The 8,794-nt window shown below is 38.0% G+C and overlaps 1 long non-coding RNA gene across 1 annotated transcript in view; it reads left to right on the top strand.

Annotated features, from left to right (window-relative positions):
- The first annotated feature begins 478 nt into the window (after positions 1 to 478).
- Positions 479 to 8,794, top strand: part of LOC122358056 — a 140,148-nt gene continuing 131,832 nt past the window's right edge. The window contains exons 1-2 of the long non-coding RNA XR_006252565.1: positions 479 to 540; positions 658 to 698. This is a non-coding gene — a long non-coding RNA (uncharacterized LOC122358056). The remainder of the gene's footprint in view (positions 541 to 657; positions 699 to 8,794) is intronic.

The raw sequence follows: 8,794 nt of genomic DNA, 5'->3' as shown, positions 1-8,794 counted from the left end.
TAGATTCAGGAATCTGTCTGTTTTGGTACAATTACTACATTGCTACTACAACATTAAAAAACTTTAATGCTTATATACAAGTATTAAACGTTTAATAAATGCTTTTCCTCACAACATGCTTAAATACACAAATAAAAAGACATCAGTGGCAGTTTAAATAAATGTATTGTTAGCAGACGCATATGTATAGCTGATACATTTCAGTAACTATCAGCACTGCATGTATATCTTTCAGCAATACCTTCTGATTCATTTATATTTAGTATGTGCTATAATTAGTCATGTAGAGAAACTCATGACCAGTTCAATTCTTTTGAAGTGGCTACAGCTAGAGACTAAAGGAAGACCATGAAAACGCGTGGTCTTAAACATCGTCGAGTCCGCTCTCGAACGCAACAACGCTGTCAACATGTGAAGAAAGTGCGAGCACGGCCCCTTTAAGAGATTACCTTTTCGCGCGCCATAATCTACCGCTCATTGCGCATGTGCGGTGTTGAGAGAGGAGTTCGCCGAAACCTACGAAAAAGTTTCCAGCAACAGGTGTGTATCTGCAAATGCAATAGTTTATAAATTATAGCTTAATTCAATTCGACAAATGCATGAATCTGTAACAGTCGTAGTCGTTCCCTTTTCACGTACTAATTTATTCTTTTAAAGGACGCAACGGGACTGTGAAAGTGAATTTTACAACGCGCTTGGTAAGTCACGTGAATTAATTTGGTCTCGTTTTTAAAGTATGTTGAATTTTGTTTTCAGGAAAGATCGCTCAAACGCGTTTTGTGCTGTGTTTTTGTTTTCTTTTTAATACACAATGAATAGCCGCACGTTTAAACTCTCAGTCTTGCGCATTCTTTTTGTTCCTGTTTTATTTGATAACGTATTCTTTATATTTACCGCTATCAATGTGGGATTTTTATGGGTCAGATGGATCATACAGTGGATCAGACAGTGGTCGAGGGGGTTTGAGTGTGAGAGATCTCAGATTCTAACCCTGTGTAATATAAAAAATATAAAAAAAATTTCCCCCACCACAACAGAGGCATTGGTACATAACATGCATGAGAGACTTAGATTGAAAATGAGTGTGTATGAAGGTATTTGATGTATCCTTTGCTACATATTTTTTTTCTTCGGATGACGAAAGGCTTTCATACAGTGCAACATATTCCCCAATTACATTAAGTTTTTCATCAAATGTAGCCTTGATTTGCTGCACTTGATGAGGCTCGGCTTTGCAACATTTATGCGGCTTGTGCACTTGTGCTACAAACGTTAAGTGCGTGCACGACATTTATAAAACACTTTTTCTATTAGTGAAAGATGCAAATTATTACTTTTTTTAAATCCGATCCGTGATTGCAAAGGAGGATTCAGTACACTTATTTATATATTAACAGCGAGCTGAACATTAATTCTTCCGTTTCTATTTACACATTTTCTGGATTCGCTAACACGCTTGTGAAACAATTCGTAACTTTTTTCACAACCGTAAACACAATAACAAGCTTGTGCCAACTTCCAGGTCAAAGTCAAACATTTTGGTCGAAAACACATTCTCTTTTGTCAGACTGAGAGTTTGGTCTCAAACCTGTCAAATAGACAGACTATTTTCTTGCCTGGAGAACACTAGTAAGATCAATTCATAACACTGCTACAGAAACCTTCTTTTGGAAAACCGAAATCATTCTGCTAGTCGATGTCTATTACAGCATGCGGCATAAATGGAATAAAAAAATTCTGCAAAAAAGGCCAGCTTTCCTTAGTGTATTTCATCAGGAACAAATGACCTTTTGACCTTCTTAACTTTTTTTTCCCTCTCTTCTTCCTCTTCGTCTCCCATTACCAGGATTAATTTTCCAAAACACACAATCATGTGCGCTCTTGTTCGTATCATCCTGAGATTTTGACTAGTGTCATCAGTTTTGCTACTTAATGGATACATGTGTGCTATTTGTGTTAATTTTACTTTAGTTTGTTTCTTTTTTTTAAAAATTAGAACATGGTTAAACCCGTTCGAAATGACGCCGTTCTTGTTCGCTAATTGGAACGTGTATGAAAGCAGGTGAAATGTGATAAAAGTTTTGAAAAGCATGACTTTTTTTTTTGAGAGCTATATGAATGGTTTGGAAAATTGTGCCAGATGAATCAGTTATAGTGCGTTAGCAATCGAGAAAACTTTAATATCACTCCCGATCTTGTGTTTTTCTCCAATTTGTGCATGCACAACATTATTTTAGGTAATGAGTCCTATTTTTTTTGCTTCAAGGCAGAGAAAAAGATCAATATCACGTGTAAGTAGAATAGAGGAATGGTGTTTAAAATGATTCTGGGTCTTTGGTATGATGTTAGGTGTCTCTTTTACGTTTACTGTACAGTACATCAGTGTGCAGTGTTACATAAGAGAGCACACAATAGAATGTCTCTCTTATCGTGATTCTGAAGTCAGATGTGTATAAAAATTGAATTGACAGACAGGGAATGCAAAAACCAGTGACATTTGAGGAACCTTTGATTTTTGTGACAACATAGTTTGCAGAGTTTTTGACTATTCCTCAGGGAAGATCCCCTGTCAATGCCTTACATTATGTTCCACAAGCATGTGACCGTATATATCCTGCCCGGACTGTCCTTAAATGTTCTGTACTTCTTATGTAAAATTTATCTGTCTCCCTCACTGTCTATCTGTCTCCCTGTCTATCTTGTCTGTCTCCATGAGACATATAGGTATATCTATCTGTCTGTCTGTCTGTCTGTCTATTTGTCTCTCTCTGTTTCTCTCTGTCTATCTGTCCATCTCTCTGTGTATCTGTCCATCTCTCTGTCTATCTGTCCATCTGTCCGTCTCTCTGTCTCTCTGTCTATCTGTCCATCTGTCTGTCTCTCTGTGTATCTGTCTATCTGTCTGTCTCTCTGTCTATCTGTCCATCTGTCTGTCTCTCTGTCTGTCTGTCCATCTGTCTGTCTCACTGTCTATCTATCTTGTCTGTCTCCATGTATATCTGTCTGTTTCCCTGTCTATCTGTCCATCTCTCAATCTGTGCTTCTATCTGTCTCCCTCCCTCCCTGTCTATCTATCTATCTGTCTGTCTCCCTGTCTATCTATCTATTTGTCTCTCTGTTTCTCTATTTGTCGTCTATCTGTCTATCCATCTCTGTCTCCCTGTCTATCTGTCCTTCTATCTATCATATCGTCTCCCTGTCTATCTGTCTGTCTCCCTGTCTATCTATCTGTCCTTCTATCTGTCATATCATCTCTCTGTCTCTCTATCTGTCCTTCTGTCCGTCTCCCTGTCCATCTATCTATCTGTCCGTCTCTCTGTCTCTCTATCTGTGCTTCTATCTGTCCGTCTATCTGTCTCTCTGTCTATTCATCTCTGTCTCCCTGTCTATCTGTCTTTCTATCTGTCTGTCGGTCTGTCTCTCTGTCTACCTGTCCATCTGTCTCTCTATCAATGATTGGTAGATTATGGTCGTCATGAAGAGGTAATCTCTTAAAGGGGCCATGCTTGTACTTTCTTCACATGTTGACAGCATTATTGCATTCGAGAGCGGACTCGTCGTTATTTAAGACCACGCGTTTGTTGTCACATCTTTGTTTACCGAGCTGTAGCCACTTCAAAAGAACTGAACAGGTCATCAGTTTCTCTACACGACTAATTATATCACAAAATAAATATAAATGAACATCAGAAGGTACTGTATACTGAAATATATAAATGCAGTGCTGAAAGTTACTTGACTTGACTGTATCAGCTAGTCAAATGTATTTTAAGTCATACGAAAACGTCAGAAATATTCAGAAAGTATCAGAAAGTAAATATTCATAGGTTGTTAAAATGAATAAATAACTCTAGAAAGGAGCATATGCGCTATGCATACTCGTACACATTTATTGAAACTGCATTTTTATATGTGTATTTAAATAAGCATGTCATGAGGAAAAGCATTTATGAAAACTACCTTTGGTGCAATGTTAATGCTTGTACAAATGCTTGTTTTGTTTGTAAGCTTTCTCTATCTGTCTGTCTGTCTTTCTGAATGGCCATTAATCTAGTTGTTAGTGTCTTATCATCATTCAGAAATTAATGATTCATAGATATTTCTCACTGATGGCCTTTTTTTATAACAGTGATTTAGTCAAATGAAGTGTCAGTTTGAATGCACCCATATTAAGTACTGTGTGAAAATGTAGGCTTGTCTGGTCTACGTGCTTCTGCTACGCTATAGCCGGCCATCTTCTCCATTTGAACTGGGGTTGAGTCTCACATTTGGGCAAATTGTGGCTCAAGGCACCTTTGACTGGTAACAGCTTCTCTTTGGATATGAAAGTGTCTGTTAAGTCAGGTGTGAGGCTCACAGGTGATTAACCACTCATGTGGCAGGTCTGGGTTTGGAAGCCGAGCAGAACTAACAATACCGCCGATCTCTATGGGCCAATTAGTCTTTTAAGTTCTCATGTGAAATGCCTTCATGAAAATATGGAAAATACAAGGCTCTGGCGGAACATCCAGCTCGTGGGACATCTTTCGGACCAGTGCTGCTGGCTCTTATGATAAGCATCTCATAGTTTTGTCTAGAAAGCTAGGGAGATTTAGGTATGGAACACTATACTTTATTAGGTATAGAACTTTTTTTTAATAACGTATAGCCTTCATTAATTAGACCTTTGGCCTTCTAAAAGATCAGACTGCCTTTATTCTTTCAGGTAATCATTGAATTCCTAACTTCATCTGACTTGTCTTTCACTTCAAATGCTTGTAAAAGTTACAGAAAGTATGTGTTAATGAGAGCTTGTTGTCATTATCCCCATAGTCTTCCTGAGAAGGTAGGACACCTGTTCAGTTCCTCCCCAGTGACAGGTTCTCAGTGAGTAATAAGTTAGTGGGAAAGTTTGTCCAGCGTAATGTGGCCTTGGAGCATGTGTATGTGTGTTCTTTGCAGAGGGTGAGTGGGCAACTCTGGCGAATTAGCTGAAACACAAGAGAAAAACAAGTGGAGCGTGTAAACTCACTGGCAGCGCTCATGAAAGGGACAGTTCTTTTCTTCCAATACTATTGTGCTGGAATGCTTTTGTGGAATGGAGAATCTCATCACTGTGGGCCGAATGTAGGAGTTGGCCTCGACTGGCTTGTATTTATCTAAAAAACAGTTATATGATTCACTCACTTTGATCTCTGCTGTATTGGGAACTTGTACATCAGAGGAATTCTCTTAGGCTGAATTTATCATCGGATGTAAACACATTCCCTCCCAAAAAGACAGTTATGCATCTAATAAGGACAATTATGTACCAAAAAGGTGTAGGAACTGCATGGGTTGCAGTGCAATAAGGGGTACGACATGAGTAATGGCTGTGGTAAAGGCTTATAGTCGAAAGCAATTTACGACAATATCATACTAATAACGAGAAGCTACAATGTTATTTGTGGTCATACAATATGGATACGCAATGCTTAAACTACATCACTCACAATTTATGACACACATAATTGATATTAAGAGAAGTGTTGCTCTGAAAGGTAACCGTTAGTAGTTTCTACATCCGCATGAATCAGGATATATGTAAAACACATTATCCACGAAGCATGTTTTATTAGATTCTGCTGGTTTTTGCTCAACACTTTTGCTGTAATTTTTAACAAACAAACTATATAAAGTATAAAAAACATTAAGAATTAATGTTTGCTATTCTTTTGACACTGACATTTTTATTAGCGAAATTTTCCACCAGTCACTGATGTGTCGAGGTCAACATTTCGTGAATGGTATTGCTGCAGGACAGTTGTAGAGTAAATATTCTTTCATTTTCAAGGATTGTACAAAATAGCATTGGTGCGACTTTCTATATGTATGAGATGAACGCCTCTGTTTTCTAATGTATCCATTATATAGACATTTGCTTGACCAAAAAATCCCGGTCTCAGTGTTGACTAAAGGAAAAAGCTACATTTTCAAAGTTATCTGGATGAATACTTTAATTTAAGTCTTTAGTTGTAGTGCAAAATGTTTTCCTGTGCAGCTGCTGATGTGTTTTTCCAACTAATACCAGTGGTGCTATCTTTTAAATATGTTGCCTAGCAATACCACCTCTATTAATTTGGAATATTTTTAAGGAAATTAAGTTTTAGGAAGGCCAATTAACTGCTGTTCGTTTATTTTGTTAGTGATATTTGGCAATTTTACTGTCAGACTCTCACAATCTGAAAATGTGGCTCGGAATATGCATGTTGCTATGCATCTGTGCAGCTCCTCAGCGGGAAAAACATGGCATGGCCAAGCTTTGATCAAGTGCGCAGCTATCAGGTTTGTGTCTTTAAGACTCCCATCCTTGAAAGGGATACTCGGCTCCCATACGGTGTGCATTAGCAATTTAGATCTGACAGGAGAAGTATTCTTCTGGATTTTGCATCTCAAAGGCATGCTTCTAATTTTTAAACCATGCACGAAATGCAATCTTTTCAATGAGCAATTTTCATTTATTTTTGGAAGGTGTCTGTCCGTCTGTCTGTCTCTCTGTCTGTCTGCGCAGTGACTATGCAGAACTAAATGGTATCCGTCTCCCATTCATTAATCTAGTGGCAATTGACTATAGGTCTTTTGCAAATTCTTCTATTACAGGAAAATGCTTCTCATAAAATCTGCAACCAGACGTTCTATTGATCGTTCTAAATGTTAATGTCCTCTGTGCATGGCCATCAAATATGTCACTATTAAACCAGCAATAAAACATGTAATATTGTAATGATATTTACCAACAGCTGTTCGGCTGCTCTTACGATAGGCAGAAATTGCCACCCTTTACGTTCCTTGGCACTGGAAATCTATTGATCCTCCAGCAAGAACAAAAAAAATCAACACAGAATGTCAAGAGACATGCTCCCTAATGATGTTTTTGATCTAAAAGGGCAATAACAATGCCAACATTGCCCCCTTCAGTGCATGATATATCTTCTCTTCATACACAGGCACTAACAAGCACACAACAAAATCTCCACTGGCAAAAGAAGAAAAACAGCAGCTCTCGGAGTTTCACTGCCTGATTTGCAGAGGGTCGGAGCATTCTGTTATTGTACTGTAATACTCAATAAGAGAAAATCTCAGAACTCTGCCCCGGCTCAACCTTGTTCTCAAAGGAAAGAAACCGTTAAAAATTGAAAGATGTTCTCAGGTTTGTTTTTTGTTTGCTGTATAGTTTATAGTTATATTATAGTTATATTATTTCCATGTAATATTTTTGAAAGAGGCGTGTTTTTATTGCCTCCCTCATACATCCCAGGGATTACATGTCTGATACAAGTACCTGTTCCTCAGCAAGATAATTTAGCTGCTTGAAATTGAAGTTTTGTAGAAATTACAGCCGACTTGCGATTGCCTTGGAAGTGTGTATGAATGTTAAAAAAAATACAAACCTGTTTTAAATCATATGCTGTTTTTATTCATGGAGCAGTTACCTTATGGTTGTAATCAACCATTTTATGGATTATTGCACGTTTATTTTTAAAAGAAAACTCAAATCTAAGTACTGCTTAATGGCAAATTTAAGTAAAGTACAGTAACGCCGGTCTGACTGCTTTCAGGCAATGCTAGACGAACAAAGACGGCAGGAAAAAATAATTCTTATTGCTGTGAAGAGAGATATTCTTTGTTGAACCTTTAATGCAACTAGCTAATATCAACATTTGTATAATGACTTGTTTTGCAACAACCCCTAACATTGAAAGAGTAACGATAGAAAGAACGGGTGGAAATGTTACCATTAATAAACGCTAATATGTTTTCATTTGTCATCCAACACATGAGAAACCAATGTTTTTTTCCTCTGACAACAACAGTCTGTCCAAGTGGCAGGGGGTGTTTGTGAAAGCTGTGGTGCCATGACGAGATTGTCTCTCATAATTGCTTCGTTAAAAGCATTTGCTTTGTGTATACTAGAGTAATTAAGCAGTTGGAATTTTACATTACACAAGTGAAAATTAACAAAGAGCACATCTGGGTGTCCCTTAGGTTTAGTCATTAAAAAGCCCATTATTTTTTAAATTACTTTTTCAATCTTTTGGCTCCTTTAATCCGGGACTATTTCCCAATAGGCAGCTCCCGTTCCTTGCTTTTGAATGACTCCTGTTGGAAAGTTGAACATTTAGAGATCTGATCGCCCAAACCAGCTGTGTTTCTCCCAGCCAAAGCCCATTTCTAAGACAAACAAGGCTTTCATAGTCAGGGAGCTGACTGTCAACAGTGAAAAAAAGCTGTGTCTGTGCGCCGTGAATGACTCATCAACTGCTACGCCGAACTCTTACCACCTCACAGCGCTCAGCTGAAACTTTGCTCACAGGGGCCACTGGTTCAAGCTTTGCGGTTCAGTTTGCCTCTTGATAAACCCAGTCAATTTTGCATGCATTACACAGTGATTAGCCAGCCTGTAGAGTGAAACCTATTTCAAGAGAGTAAGAAAACAGAAACTCTCACTCAGATCTGAAAAATGTTGCTAGACTTTCCAGTTATTAGAGAGAAAGACCTTTTTGAACCATCGATAAATCAACAGTGCGTCTAATCAAACCTGATGCACGTTTTTAGGGTCGGCAGCTATAAAACCAATGATTTGTTTTCTCTTGCATTGTTTTTTTCCAATTAAAAAGATAATTCTACCCATGGTGATGCATACGAATAAAAGCGTACCCGTTGTTATGGAGTCTAAGCAAACTGCAGTAGATCCAGATGATTTGAGGACCATGCTCCTAAAATTCTTCATGATGGCAGAAGATGCATTACCGTTCCAAGAGCCGAGTTCACACTT

Source organism: Puntigrus tetrazona, chromosome 14 (assembly GCF_018831695.1).
Source record: "Puntigrus tetrazona isolate hp1 chromosome 14, ASM1883169v1, whole genome shotgun sequence".
Taxonomy (NCBI): domain Eukaryota; kingdom Metazoa; phylum Chordata; class Actinopteri; order Cypriniformes; family Cyprinidae; genus Puntigrus; species Puntigrus tetrazona.
Note: the sequence above shows the minus strand (reverse complement) of the source record. Positions and strands in the feature narration are given on the sequence as shown.